This window comes from Tupaia chinensis, unplaced genomic scaffold (assembly GCF_000334495.1).
Source record: "Tupaia chinensis unplaced genomic scaffold, TupChi_1.0 Scaffold000238_1, whole genome shotgun sequence".
Lineage (NCBI taxonomy): Eukaryota > Metazoa > Chordata > Mammalia > Scandentia > Tupaiidae > Tupaia > Tupaia belangeri.
Window position 1 is genome coordinate 4,004,338 of NW_006159716.1, and position 14,265 is coordinate 4,018,602.

Below are 14,265 nucleotides of genomic sequence, written 5' to 3' on the forward strand. Positions count from 1 at the left end.
CCCTCCCTCTACTCTTGCCTTTGTTTTCAGTCCTTCCAAAGGAGTTTATTTATGCTCGTGATGTCAGGTCTGGGCCACACGCAGAGAAGACAGGCCCTCCCGCCCTCAGTGCGTGTTCCTCAGGGAGATGAGTATTTCGTGATGACGTAGCTGAGGTGTTCTCTGAGTCAGTAGCTGTACCTGTGCCAGTGTGGTGAGAGTACATGAGAAAACAGGTCCTAGGGGACGGACCTAACCTGGGAGATCAGGGAAGGCGTCCTGGAGGAGGTGATTCGGAAGATCAAGTAGCTCAATCAGTGAAAAGACACAGAAGGCATTGCCAGTAAAGGCTGCCATGTTTGTCTGTCACTGGAGGGGTGTGCGCTACTGTTTACCTCCCGGTGTCTGGTCTCAGATAGCTGTGGAGCTGGGATGTCTCTCTGCACATGTGGGGTCCAGCAGTGGCAGTACGCTGAATGCACCCTGGCCAGAGCAAAGAGAATGGGGCCAGTCCTCAGCCTGTCCTGGCCTCCTGGGGTGCCAGGCCCTACTCAGATGAGGCGTCCCTAGCCAAGAGCCTCCCCTCAGCGGGTTCTGAGTCTGTCATACCCCTTCCTCCTTAGCTACCCCAGGACCACATGGCCCAGGCTTGTTGCAGCTTGGGGTTATGCGGGTTATAACTAAAGTTAGTGCTTGGGTGTCACAGCATCCCGGGGGGCCAGGACCTCTGGCTCAAGCCACCTTATTGATTTTTGATCTTCAATAAAACATTAACACATTTTACTTGTCTCATGTTTTTCTCATTGCAAGTCATCTCCTACCTCTGGTTGGAAATAAGTGGATTATAAATCACAAATCCAATTGATGGAAATTAGGTCAAAAGTGCCAAGTACATGCAGGTGGTTTCTGCTCCAGTAATGATGAGGCTAATAAGAGCCAGCCTTTCTGAGCAATTACTCCATGCCGGGTCCTGATCTAAGTGATTTCCATTTAGTAGCTCTGTTCTTTCAGCGTCCTGACAGATTGGTCAGATCACTGTTACAATCTCAGTTTTACAGACTGAGAAACTGAGGCACCAATCAGTTCAAAGCTTGCTCAAGGTGTCCCAGCCAGGATTCAAATCCCCAAGTAGGCTGGCTCCTGGTTTACTCTTCTTCCTCCCAGGATATGAGGGGACTAGGATGGGTGACTTGGAGTCACAGATGATGCCAGTGACCCCATTTGACCAACCCCAGAACCGTCGGCCTGTTGCCACTCAGAGTCACCATGAGGAAACAGGGGCAGGGTGAGCCAGACCCACCCACCACCCACAAGGAAAGAAAAAAACTGTGGAAACAGGTGGATGCTTCAGAAGGCAGCTCAGCCAGGCAAGTGGAAGAGCCAGGCAGTGCTGCTGATGTCTGACCAAGCGGCAGCTCCACTTACAGGAGGGGATGGTCTCAGCTGCTCAGGGCCTGGCGGTTCCATCAGAGGCAGGCAGGCCGCTGCCCGCCTTCTGCCCTTCTCCATGCCGGGAAACTGATGGCCATGTCCTCAGGCGTTCTCACTTATGACTTGCCATGTGAACCCTCACTGCTCTGATCCCCCATTGCCGCCTCTCCCAGGACTGAAAGGAAATCGGGTCATGGTTCAACCCTAGTGACAGAGTGGGCTGCAGGGAGAGGGAGGAGATTTATGGCTTGGTCTCTGCCTTCAATGAACCATCATCTCCCTGAGCTACTGTGGCCTCTGCCTCCTCGGCCCAGCGAGGCTGGAGCCCAGGGCCGAGGGGAAGGTGGGCATGCAGGCTGGGGGATGGTGCCATGAATCTCTGACAGCCATGGGGCTCCCGGGCTTGAGGATGACCGAGGGAGGGAGCAACCAATAGATCACAGCTGGCCGTTGACCTTGGGTCCTAAGCAAAGTGAAGAATAAAAGGTCATATTTATTCCATCGGAGCTGCGGGAGCCGTGAAATACCAGAGTGTGAATAAAGACAGTGCTAAATCATGCGCCTCTCTGGGGAGTGTGGCTTATCTGTCTTCTGGCCCTGACACCCGCTGAGCAGCCAAGGGTCTGTGTGCACAGAGACAGACAGAGAGAAGAGATAAGGGGGGACCCCCGCTGGTGCTGTCTCTGTAATCTTCCTGCTAAGAGGTGCTGAGATTCATAGATTCCTAGTAGGTAAGATCTCCCTCACCTCAAACGCGATTGTCTCAGCGAGGTCATTGCTGACCACCCCAGTAAAGCTGAGCCTGCCCATCCCAACCCCAAGAGCTTTCTGCTCTCTTCTTTTTTCTATAGCACAGCCCTCTTTTGAACATACTGAGTAAGTCACCGATTATGTTAATGGTTTTCTGTCTACCGTCTTCCTGTTGGCGATATCCCCTCCAGTGGCAGGCCCTTACACCAATGGTGGTCACTGCTATACCCCCAGTGCCTAGGGCAGCGACGGGCACGTAATAGGTGCCTCATGAAAATTGACTGGATAAATAAATGAGTACAGAAATGACCTAAGAAGTGGTCTAAGCCCAGCCCTCACTTGCCAGGAAGATCAGAGCCCCACAGAAGGGTAGAGACTTGTCCCCAGCCGCAGAGCCTGTTCGCGGTTGCAGAGTTGGGAGAAGAATCCAAGCTCCAGACTCCCAGGCCAGAGTTCCGAGTCCTGCATGGTCAGAGCTGATGTCACATCCATCAGATGTATGGGGGGGATTCAAAAGTGAGTGGGAAAATGGAATTAAAGTATAAATTCATTTGGGTGCAAAATTTTTTGAAATCCATGCCTACTTTTCTCATAATACACATTTTCTGTGAATGTTTTGGAGACCCCTTGAACTTACCTGTCACATCCTGTTAACTACCTACAGAACCTGGAGATGCTCAGCACAACGTGACACAGGAGCCAGGGCTAGTCTGCTTCCCCTCTTGATTAAAAATACAGGGGAGGGGGGGAACCAGCAGTTAGCATAATGGCTATGTCGCTGGACTCCCACGTAGTCGACCGCTGTTTGCGTCCTGGACCCAGTGACTTAAAACTCACGCCGGGCACATGTGCATGTGTGCCCAAGATCCCAGGAGGAGAATGGAGGAGAAGGGATTGCGGCGTGGCCATCCCCCCTGGGGGGTGATTTCTCGCTTTCTGTCTCTATGTCTCTCTCTGTCTGTCTGGCCAGCGCATGCACCCTATAGTGAAAACCTCTCAAAAAAAAAAAAATACAGGGGGAATGAATGTACTGTTAACTAACTTCCTAACCCATACATATGGGTTCCACGATTGGAGAAGGTCAGAAAATTTTCCCTGAGGATTTCTGAGAGCTGGGGTGGGCGTAGGGGAGAAGCATGTCCAAGCACCTTCACTCTCCAACAACTGCCACCGTGCGATCCTCCACATGCATCACTCATTCAGTCCTCGCTGCCAAGCTCAGTGGAGTGTAATAATAATAGCTGACATCTACTGAACTGTGTGCCACACTGTTGTCAGTGCTTTTAGCTAGCCATTCACTGAATCCATCCAGCAGCCCACACTGTGGAGAGCTGCTATGACCGTCCCCATGTTGCAAAGGAGAACGTGAAGCAAACATGTCATCATGTAAATGCTGCCATTCTCGGTGCGTGGTTTATACCAAGGAGCAGGAGAGCTGGAGAGCCTCTTTCTAATGACAGACAAGGCCAACAAGCACAATGCAGGAGTAATTATACAGGGTGGGGAGGCAGTAAGCACTGTGCAAGGAGAACCAGTAGGCCGGCTTCGTGGTTCAGCGCTAGTTGCTGCTCAAAAAGCTGGATCCCACATGGTGACCACGGTTCAGATCTCCAGTCTGGACAGCCTGAGACATACTGGGCATGTGTGGGCATGCCCAAGATCTGACAGGCCGGAGAACCGGAAAGGGGATCACAGTGTGAGCAGACCCTGTGGCGCATGCTCCCTCTCTCTCTCACTTTCACACGAGCGTGCAAGTACTCATTTATGAATAAAGAAAGTATATTTCTTAAATAATAAAAAGTATAACAGGGGAGGAGTTTGGGGTGCTTGAGGTGATGGGAAAATTGCAATATCTGAGTGGCTAGTGCAGGCCTCACTGAGAAAGCAAGCCTTGAGCAAAGGCTTGAAGGAGGTGAGCCAGAGGTCTGTGAAAAGGGCACTCCAGGCAGAGGAACAGCCAGGGCAAAGACCTCAAGGCTGGAGAGCTCCTTCAAAGTATTGAGAAGGCCAAGTCGCTGGAACAGAGAGCCAAGGGCGGGTTGTAGGCGCTGGAGCAGAGTAGAGATAGATCCCCTAGAGCTTGTGGGCCCCTGGAAGGATGTTGTTGCAAATGCTCACCCACATTTACGTGCTCACAACCTTGGGCCACAACCTGCTCTGATCTCTGCTCACACACCCCCGGATGCTCCCACACTGGTCAGTAGACACACACTCACACAAATATCAACCAATGGACATGCACTCATAAACTCCTATACTCACCTACACATAGCAGCCAATGGTCTCATGTGTTGAGAAAGAAACAGGGGGTGACTCCTCATCAGCCTCTCTCCCATCTGCCCCCAGCATGGCCTCTCCTCATCTTAAGTAGGGAGGAGATAGGCCAACTCTTTGGGTTTCATACCCATGAACCCCAATAAACAGTACTGGAGAGATTCCTAGAAAAGGTCAGAAGAGAGTCCTTGTTTTGCTCACATGTGACTTACATATGATTACTTCCGTATGAAGATGACAGGCCTACATGGTCACTCTCCAGGGACTTAGAGCCTCATCCATCCATCCTAGACCCGAGGATGTCTTGGAGCCAAAGCTTGGGGGTCAGCTCTGCTCTCCTGTACTCCCTCCCACGGGCTCTAGGGCTGGGATTGCATCAGGCCTTTCACTTGCACAGACAGAGGGGCCTCTGCTGCTTGCCTGAAGTCTCCCTCCAGAGGTCGTTACTCTCTCCCTCCTTAATGAAGCCCTTCCCAGCCAGTGTGCTTGTTAGACACAGAGGTGTCTGGGGAGGATCAGCAGAAATTGCCGGAGAAGTGCTGAGTGGGCACCTCCTGACCACCAGGTGGAAAGGGCATCTCTCCATGGGGTGAGGCTGCTGGCAGAATGACACAGCAACCCAGCAGGCCCAGTGTTTGCAGGCCTCTTGTCGTGGGGTCCACCTCCGGGTGCATGCGCAAGTGCACAGCTTGAAGCAATCCCTAAGGAAGTGCGTTACGTTTCTTGGTCACTCACTCGGGCACCAGTGCTGAGCGTTTCCCACTCTAGAAAACACCACCTCGGGTGTGTGCGTGCTTTACCACTCACTTCTCAGTAGGTTCCCCAGCAGGCCTCTGGGGTGGGGAGTAGTGCCATCCTTCTCATCTGATGGAGGAGGAGGCTGGGATTCTAGGGAGTGACAGCTCCTTTTCCAAGATTGCTTGGCAAGCAGATGGTGGGGCCAGCAATTGAACTTGATCTTCAAACGCCCAATCCAAACATCAGCGTGGCTGATGCACAGATTCCAAACACTGTACTCCATACAGAACAAATATAATTTTCACAAAGACACCATGTGAGTAAGACTATTAACACATTTTGCAGATGAGAAAACTGAGTGAGGCTACGGGACGTGAAGTGATGTACCCAGCATGGCGCAGTGAGGAAGCTTTCTGCACCATAGCACAGATTCGACCCCAGGGTTGACATGATTCCCTTCCTTGGGGAGCTCCTGCTCTAACAGAGGAAGAGGATTATAACTGGGGGGAAATGCAGGGTCCCAGTATCTACCCATGAAATTACTGAGGGCTTCTTTTCACCCCGATATGCTCTATTAAGGATGTTATGATTTGAATGTTGTGGGTATCCTCCAAAATTCATAGGTTAAAACCTCATCCTCCCTTGGGACTAGCAGATGGTATAATGGTTACATTGCTGGACTCTCATGTAGTTGACCATGGTTCGAGTCCTGGACCTGGTGGCTTAAAACTCACACCAGGTGCATGTGCATATGTGCCCAAAATCCCAAGAGGAGAACAGAGGAGAGGGGACTGCAGCATGGCCATGCCCTCTGGGGGTGGTCTCTCTATCTCTATCTCTGTACCAAGCACATGTGCCCTATGGCAAAAATCTCTCTAACAGAAAAAAAAGAAAAAATAATACAAAACAAAACCTCATCACCAGTGTAATAGCGTTAAGAGCTGGGACCTTTAAGAAGCAGTTAGGTTAGGAGGGCAGAGCCCTAATGGAAGGGACTCACAGGCCCTTATAAAAGGGCTCAAGGTCAATGGAGGAACTCTCTCTCCCTCGCCCTTCCTCCTGCCGTGTGTGAGTTTGCAGCACAAAGGCCCTCACCACACCAAATGCTGGCATCTTGATTTTGGACTTCTCTGTCTCCAGAACCATGAGAAAATAAATTTCTCTTTTTTATAAATTGCCTTGTTTATGGCATTCTGCTATAGTAGCACAAATGGGCTGAGACAAAGGGTCACTGTTGGCTACACCGTTGTTATTGAAACAAAATCTATAGTATTATTCCCTCATTTATTGCCACGCCCTGTGCCAAGCATTTCGCACACTTTACTCACTTAATCTTGACCATGTTCCTATGAGGCAGGTACTAATATTCCTATTTAGCCAACCTAGGATCACACCGTTAGAGTCAGAGCTGGATGTGAGCCCAGGCCCCGCTGCTGTGAACTTCCATGTCCAACCCTCAGCAGCCTCTTCCCAAGCAGTTGATCCCACTGGCTTCTACTCTGGAGCTGCCCTGTTTTTCAGTCATGAGGACATGGTAGAAGAATAAGCAGAGAACTTGGGGGCCATCCTATCTCATACCAATGCCTCCTTCTGCCCGTGGTCTGATGGGGCCAGCAAAATCAGTGGATAATAGAACCAAGAAGCCATGGTGACTGCCACCCACGAGTCCCATTGTTCTTGCTGAAGTGGCAGCTGTATTTCCCACATCTTCTCCTATTTTGGCTCAACTGGTAGGATTTGCTTTGTGATAGTCTTTTTTTTTTTCTATAAGGTATACGTGCTCACTGAAGACAGACAGTGAAAGAGGGAAACTGATAAATCACCCCGCCCCCCATGGGGGATGGCCTCACCATAATCCTTTCTCTTTCATTTTCCTCTTGAGATTTTGGGCACACAGGTACATGCACCTGGTGTGATTTTTAGAGCTGGTCCCCTGTGCCCCCTCTCACTGGCTCTAAGGCTGGGATTACATCCAGGCCTCTCACTTGATTAGACAGAGTGGCTCTGCTGCCTGACCATGGTCTCTCTCCGGAGGTCATGGGATTTGAACTATGTAGTTGGCCATGTGGGATCCAGTGCTTTAACCTCCATACAGCATGCTGACCCTTCTTTTTTCCTGTTTTTTCAAAGTGTGACAAAATATACATAGCATTTATCATTTTAACCACCAAGTGTACAGTTCAGTACATTCACACTCTTATGCCACCATCACCACTGTCCATCTCCAAAACCTTTTGACATCCCAAACCGAAACTCTGTACCTATCCATTAAACAATTTTCCAGCCACTGACAACCACCATTCTACTTCCTGTCTCTATGAGTTTGACTGGTCTAGGTCCTTCCTGTAAGTGGAATCATATACAGTATTTGTCTGTTTGTGCCTAATATCTTCAAGGTCCACCCAAATTATACTATTTTATTATGTAGCATAAACATAATAAAATAAAATAACATATATTTTGTAGCATAAACAAAATAAAATAAACATATAAAATGCATCTCAAATTGGTGTCATCCTGGTGTCAGGGCCATGCGCGCCTTCTCTGTATGGTTCCAGTTTTAGTGTAAACGCTGCTAAAATGATCACTGTGATATCATGTTTAAGAAGGCTGATGCTGGCACCAGCAGATGGCATAGCAGTTACGTCACTGGACTCCCACATAGTTGACCACAGTTCAAGTACTGGGCTGGCAGCTTAAAACGCACACTGGACATGTGTGTGTGCATCCTCAGAATTCCGAGAAGAGGATGGAAAAGAAGGGACTGCAGTATGGCCATCCCCCCTGGGGGTGATTTCTTGCTGTCTGTCTGTCTCTCTGGCAAGTACATGTGCCCTATAGCATAAATCTCTCTCTGAAAGTAAAAATAGAAGGGCTGGTGCTGAGTCTGTCTCTGGGTGGTGCCCTACGAAATCATGAATCTGCCAACTGGGGTAAATTGTCCAATCAAGGTCGTCTTTAGGTGACATTGACTTGATGTCTGCTGGTGTTCTAGTGTGTTTTGGATGCAGTTAGTGGGGAATCTTCCTTTCCCACACTTCTGTGTTTACAGCGAGGTATAATTGATCTGACACCTTCTGCGTCTTTTCTGTAAGTGATGAATTGTTGTTGAGCAAGCTCTTCTCAGCTCCTCTAGGAAATAAATGGCAACTTTCATCATCCCAGTCATCATCGTTGTGGTACCAAATGGCCCTGGGAAGGGGCGGACATGTTTATCTCTGTTGCACTTCACTTCCCACACTCACCACAGAAGGCTGGCATTACTACCCCATCTTGCCCATGAGGAAACTGAGGTTCAAAGATGGGAAAGAAATGGTCTAGAATCACACAGCTGGTCAGGAGCAGAACTAGCCTTCAAAGAGAGATTTCTGGCTAATTCCAAAGCCAAATTCTTTCCTCTAAGACATGCCAACCCAGTGCTTGGGGGCTGAAAGCTGAGAGTAACTATATAGAGAGAAAAGTTTCATATTTGCAAAGATTCGAATAAGGAAATGCATGTGTGCACATGCATGCATGCACACACACACATACATACACTCAGGTCAAGGTGGGCTGGAGAGCTCTCCTGGGTTGGCTAAGCTTGTAGTGATAGAAACAGTTGCTTAAGGAGAATAGAATGGGAGCCATGAGGCCTATAGCAGCCCCAGGAAAGCATAGGGCATTCCCACTGACAGCTCAGCATAAGCCTTGATGGGATGTAGCTCCCAGAGAGCCCAAGGTTCTCATGGGGAAGTATGAAGTCTGATTGAGTGGACATGGGCCTGACTCTCTTCTCTACCAATCACCCTGCCCTGAGAGAAGAGGACCATAGACAAACTGGCATGTGATCAGAGGCAAGCAGCCGAGAAGCAAGCTAGGAATTGCCACAAGGAAATGGCCGAAAGGAACAGAAATGTGAATTCTAGAGAAGTGAAAACCCACGGGGGAATGACAGAGCTGCCTCACGATGTGGAAAGCACCAAGAAGTGTAAAAGAAAGAAACAGGCTTGTTCTGGGAGGCCCCATGGGTTTGCATTAGGGCTGGTGAAAGGTAGGCTGTTGGCTCATGACCCAAAATAAGAGGGCATTCTGAGCCCCTCAGAGCTGTCCAGAGCTGGGATGGACCACCTGGCATGTCCCTGGACATCTGTGAGCTGTGCTGACGACCAGATGAGCCTGCTGTGGAGGCCCAACTATGATGACATAGTTGGCTTTCAGACCCCTGTCAACCCCGGGGTCCTAGAATCTGTGCATGGCATGGCAGAGTAATGATTAGACAGAGCCAGCTGACATCTCAGTGAGCCGGCCAGAAGTGTGCCTGGGCCAGAGGGCCAGCTGGGCCAGTGGCCTGCACCAAGACAGACTGCTGGATCCCAGATGGCTGGCTGGCTGGCCTCCTAAGTGGGCCATGTACCTGCCTCCAAAACTGCTATCTAACCTCACACTGGGATTCATTCCTCTGTCCTCAGGGGAACTGGCAGTTCCCCAGTCACTCTCACTAGTGTAAATAAGTCCTCACCATGGGCCAGGCATAGTACAGATAATAGGGATTGACTCATTCAGTGTGTGTGTGTGGGGGGGGCTCTCTCCCCTCCCCCGTTTGACAGGAGGGCTAAGTGGGTTGCCCAAAGTTCCGTATCTGGTCAGTGATGCCTCCAGGTTTTGACTCTGGTGGTCCAGTGCCAGAACCCATGCTCCTCTACCTTCTGGCTCTGTCCTCTCCTCAAAGAATCACCCTGGAGAGGGTGTCATCTCAACCAAACACTGGGGCAGCGGTTGCTAGGCAGCCAAGCAAAGGCGGGGCCTCCTCAGGTGTGATCTTCACCTGCCACCAAGTGAGCCCTCCCTTTGGAGCCAGGAATGCAGGGAACAGCCTGCTGGGCCTGGTTCACTTTGGCCTAATTTCCAGTAGTCTCTGCAGTCACTCAGCCAGGGCTTTCCTAACACTTTCGTCTGAAAAAAGTCACGTGGAAGATGGAAACAACATGCCCTGCTGTGAATGTTGAAGCCAAGATGTTTCCCTACCAACCTGGCCAGGTTCAGGCACTGCCCGAGTCCCCCAGTTTCTAGCTTGCGTGAGGTTTGTGAGTCACGAATGCCCAAGGCCTGGCTCTCTACCATCAGAAATATGTTTCTTTCGGGTTAAGTGGGCTAAGTGTTACCCACTCCCTTATGTAACAAACCATCACGTGGAGATGATTCTGTGCCAGACACTGACCTGGGCTCTTTATGAATCATGACTCACTGAATCCTCACCACCACCCTATCAGGCAGAGGGATGAATGCTTTAGTTTACTGAAATAGGGCATTTCTAGGAAATTAAGACACGGGGAAGTTAAGAAGTTTGTCCGAGGTAAGGTATTGTAGCTGGTAAGTGGCAGAACCAGGATTTGAATCCCTCAGTCTGGTTCTGGTGCTCAGAACCACTGTACTCTGCTGCCTCTCTGGCTTCTCTTTCCACTGGCAGGTGTTCCTGGGATGAATGACATCCATCAATGTGACTGGATTTTTTTTAGGGATTTTTCTTAGTAGAGACACATCAGAAGTATAATGGGTAGCCAAGTGACGAGAAGCAGAAAGCAGGAATGAAGGAATAAAAACAAAGGACCAGGAGGGGCTCAAAGGCTCAGTGTGGCGCTGAGTCCTGTCTGAGGACCGTGGGCCAGGGGAGGCAGCTCTGGCGGTGGAAGTGAGCCTTGAGAAAAGGCTGTACCATGGTCGAGGTATGAAGTGGAGGATCAGAGCATTCCTGGGGGCAGATGAGCTTGAGCCAGGGGAATCCGGAGGTCCTAGGACGTTAATGCAGCTAGAAGAACTAAACAGAAGGGATGAAGCACTCCAGAGCTTCGGACAGAATGGAGAGCTCAGAGGCCTGGATTGTAGCCTCCGAGATCAAGCCATCCCTTGGTGTGCGTTACCAGTGGCTTGGTGGGTCAGAGCTCATATTGAAAATGCAAGATTGGGGGCTGGCAGGTGGAGTGGTAGTTGGAGCACTGGACTCTCACATGGCGAACAGTAGTTCAAGTCCCGGACCTGATGGCTTGCTGGCTTGCTTTCTCTCTCTCCCCCACCTCTGGTCAAATTAAAAACATAAATAATAATTACAAATAAAATAAAATTAATTAATGTTTAAAAACGGAAAATGCAAGATTGATGCCACCTTCTGGGGACATGCATGAGGCTGCTCAGTGAGTTCTAGAACAGCACTGTCCAATAGAACTCTGGCGTGATGGAGATATTCCACAGCTGTGCTGTCCAGTATGGTAGCCTCTAGCCACAGGTGACTTTGGAGCACTTGAATGTAGCTATTGTGACTCAGGATCTGAGTTTTTAATTCTATTTTATTTTGATTAATTGAACATTACATTTTTTAAAAGAGATTTTTTGCTATAGGGTGCATGTGCTTGCTGGAAAGACAGAGAGACAGAAAGTGAGACGTCACCTCGTCCCCTCCCCCCCCAGGGGTCATGGACACATTGCAATCCCTTTTCCTCTATTCTCCTCTCGGGATCTTGGGCACACACACACACACACACACACACACACACACACACCCAGCGTGACTTTAAGCCACTGGATCCAGGACTCAAATCACAGTCCATTACATGAGAATCAGCGACAGAACCATTACGCCATCTGCTGGTCCCTAATTGGACATTACATTTAAATGGCCACATGCAGCTACTATATTGATGTACAGTACAGATGTGCCCAGTATTGTGTGGGTGCAGGGGAGATGTCAGTGAAGAAAACAGACAAAAACTCCTGACCTCTTCAGTGGAAGCAGAGAAAGATGGACAATTAACAGTAAGCAAAATAAGTAAACGATGCTGCCTGTCAGTGGAAGGGCAGTGTGGGAAAAGGAAGTGGAGTCATGGGGTTGGGGAAGCCCTCAGTGTTAAACAGGATGGTTAGGACTGGCCTTCCAGAGAAGGTGACGTTGATGTAAAGACTTGAAGAAGGCAAGACAGAGAGCATATGGCTATCTGGAGGAAGACCAGCTAGGCAGAGAGGAGCCCATGCAAAGGCTCTGAGGTAGGGAACCCCTTCATATTTTTGAGGAGTAACAGGGAACCCAGATGGCAGATCAAGCCAGGGGGAGCAGAAGATGAGGAAATGGGAGACATGACGAGCAGATCATGTGGGGCCTGTGGGCCATGGGAGGACTTGAAGTATTTAAGATGTGCTTCCCTGGGGGCCGGAGTGGGGCTGAGCAGAGTACATGCAGGCTCTGACTTCAGTTTTAGCAGGATCCCTCTGACTGCTTGCAGTGAACAGACTGGAGGAGGGAAGCAGGGAGGGTATGCACCCAAGCACTGTGGCACCAGCTGGGATTCTTGGCCTCAGAATCGCCCTCATTTTGAAAGGAGTATGGTTCCTTTGTTCTTGGCTGGGTGAGAAATTGCCAATAAGGCAGGGATGTCTCAGGGTACTTGGGGGAGCCCCGTGTTCTCAGGAGAGGCAAAGCAGTAGAGCTAAAACAGAGCTGGCCCCTAGCCCTGCCCTGGAGTTGCTAAGAGGTTCCCAATCCTTGGAACCCTCATTGAGTCACACCAGCTCCATGAAAATCCCATCCTAAAGAGCAGCCATATGCCTTTCCCCTTTATCAGTCAGGGCCATGTGTTTAGGGAAGGCCAGCTCTTGGCACCAGACACCAGTTGAAGGGACTCTACAACTTGTACTGATAATTCCGATCATTCTAACCACTCTATCCCCAGACCAGAGACAGCAATACAAGACACAGTTTCTTCCAGACTGTAGTGCTCTGTCCCACTGAGTTTGAACTCAGCCTCAGTATCCTCAACACTGGCACCTGGCAAAGTCTCAGAGCTGAAAGACAATAGCAAACCTATGTGCAAAGACCCCAGAGCCCAGCTCCTGCTGGTACCTACTGTTGTCCCTTTCCATCCCTCTGTTCTTGTCCCAAGCTCTCTGCACTGGCCACACCTTCTGCCCATAAAGTCTGCCTGAAAAGACACCCACACAGCATATCTTCACTTCCTTTAGGCCTCTCACAAACACGAGTTCTAAAGTAGCCACTGGAGTCTCATCTCTGCCCCAATTAGCTATGTGGCCTTGGGCAGTTTAGTTAACTATTATTTCTAAAATAGGAAGCATAGTTACTAAGTGTACTTCCCAGGGTGATTGTGAACATTGAGGAACCATGAGTGCTGGGTTCAAATCTTGGATGAACACAAACCCCTTCTCTATCAGACAGTAGGCAAGTGACTCAACTTCTCTGAGCTCAATTTCTGCATATGTAAAACCAAGATAATCCTAGTACCTCCCTTGTAGGACTGCTACCAGAGTTCAATTAATTAATATATACAACATACTCAGAACAGTACTGGCATATAGTTTAAGAGCTCAATAAATGTTAGCTGCCATTATGAAGTGATATAGGGTTTGTTTACTTGTAATTGCTATAAAACAGTTGGCCTGACTCTAAGACTCACTTCCCGCTAAAGTTTAATTCAGCTCAGTTCAATTCAAGGTAATATCTTATAGAGAAGAACACGCCCAGTGGCCTGGTAGACCTGCCTTACAACACCTCTTTCCAATGTGTGAACTTGAGCAGTTGGCCAAGCTGCCTGAGCCTTGGTTTCTTCATTTGTAACATGGGGATAATAGTTCCTACCCCATAACATCAGTGTACAGAATCAAAGAGACCCTGTCTGTCAAATGCCTGACATAAAGTAAGTACTCAATAAATTGTATGTGAGATAGAACACAATACAATAGATGGCCACCTCTCTACTCACTTGCAGTTGGTGCATGGAAGAAAACAGACCCCTCTGGGGCTTGCAGGAAGAAGGAGAGGCTGCTTGTCTTGGTTTAATGAGGCCTTTTCATGTGGTCTGAGATCTCTAGACCCACCGGAGAGGTTGGCAGGCCAGAGGTTCTGTGAAGAGCTGGTAATAAGGGTGCAGAGCTGGAGAGGTAGAGAGTGGGCAGCTTGCCGTGGCTTCTCCAAATTAGTGCTGAGGCTCAGCAAGCAGTGGAGGTGCCTCACTGATGGAAGGGAGGAGAGGACAGAGCACCTGGAAAGTGGTGCTGCTTGGGGAGATGAGCAAAGGTAGGAGGCTGGAGGGACTCTGCAGATAAAAGAAGAGC

At 49.4% G+C, this 14,265-nt stretch overlaps 1 protein-coding gene and 1 pseudogene across 1 annotated transcript in view; one reads left to right on the top strand and one right to left on the bottom strand.

Moving 5' to 3' along the window:
* LRFN2 (leucine rich repeat and fibronectin type III domain containing 2) overlaps nt 1–14,265 on the top strand; it is a 48,127-nt gene that overhangs the window by 23,389 nt on the left and 10,473 nt on the right.
* Nucleotides 7,656–7,756, bottom strand: LOC114007824 (uncharacterized; annotated as a pseudogene).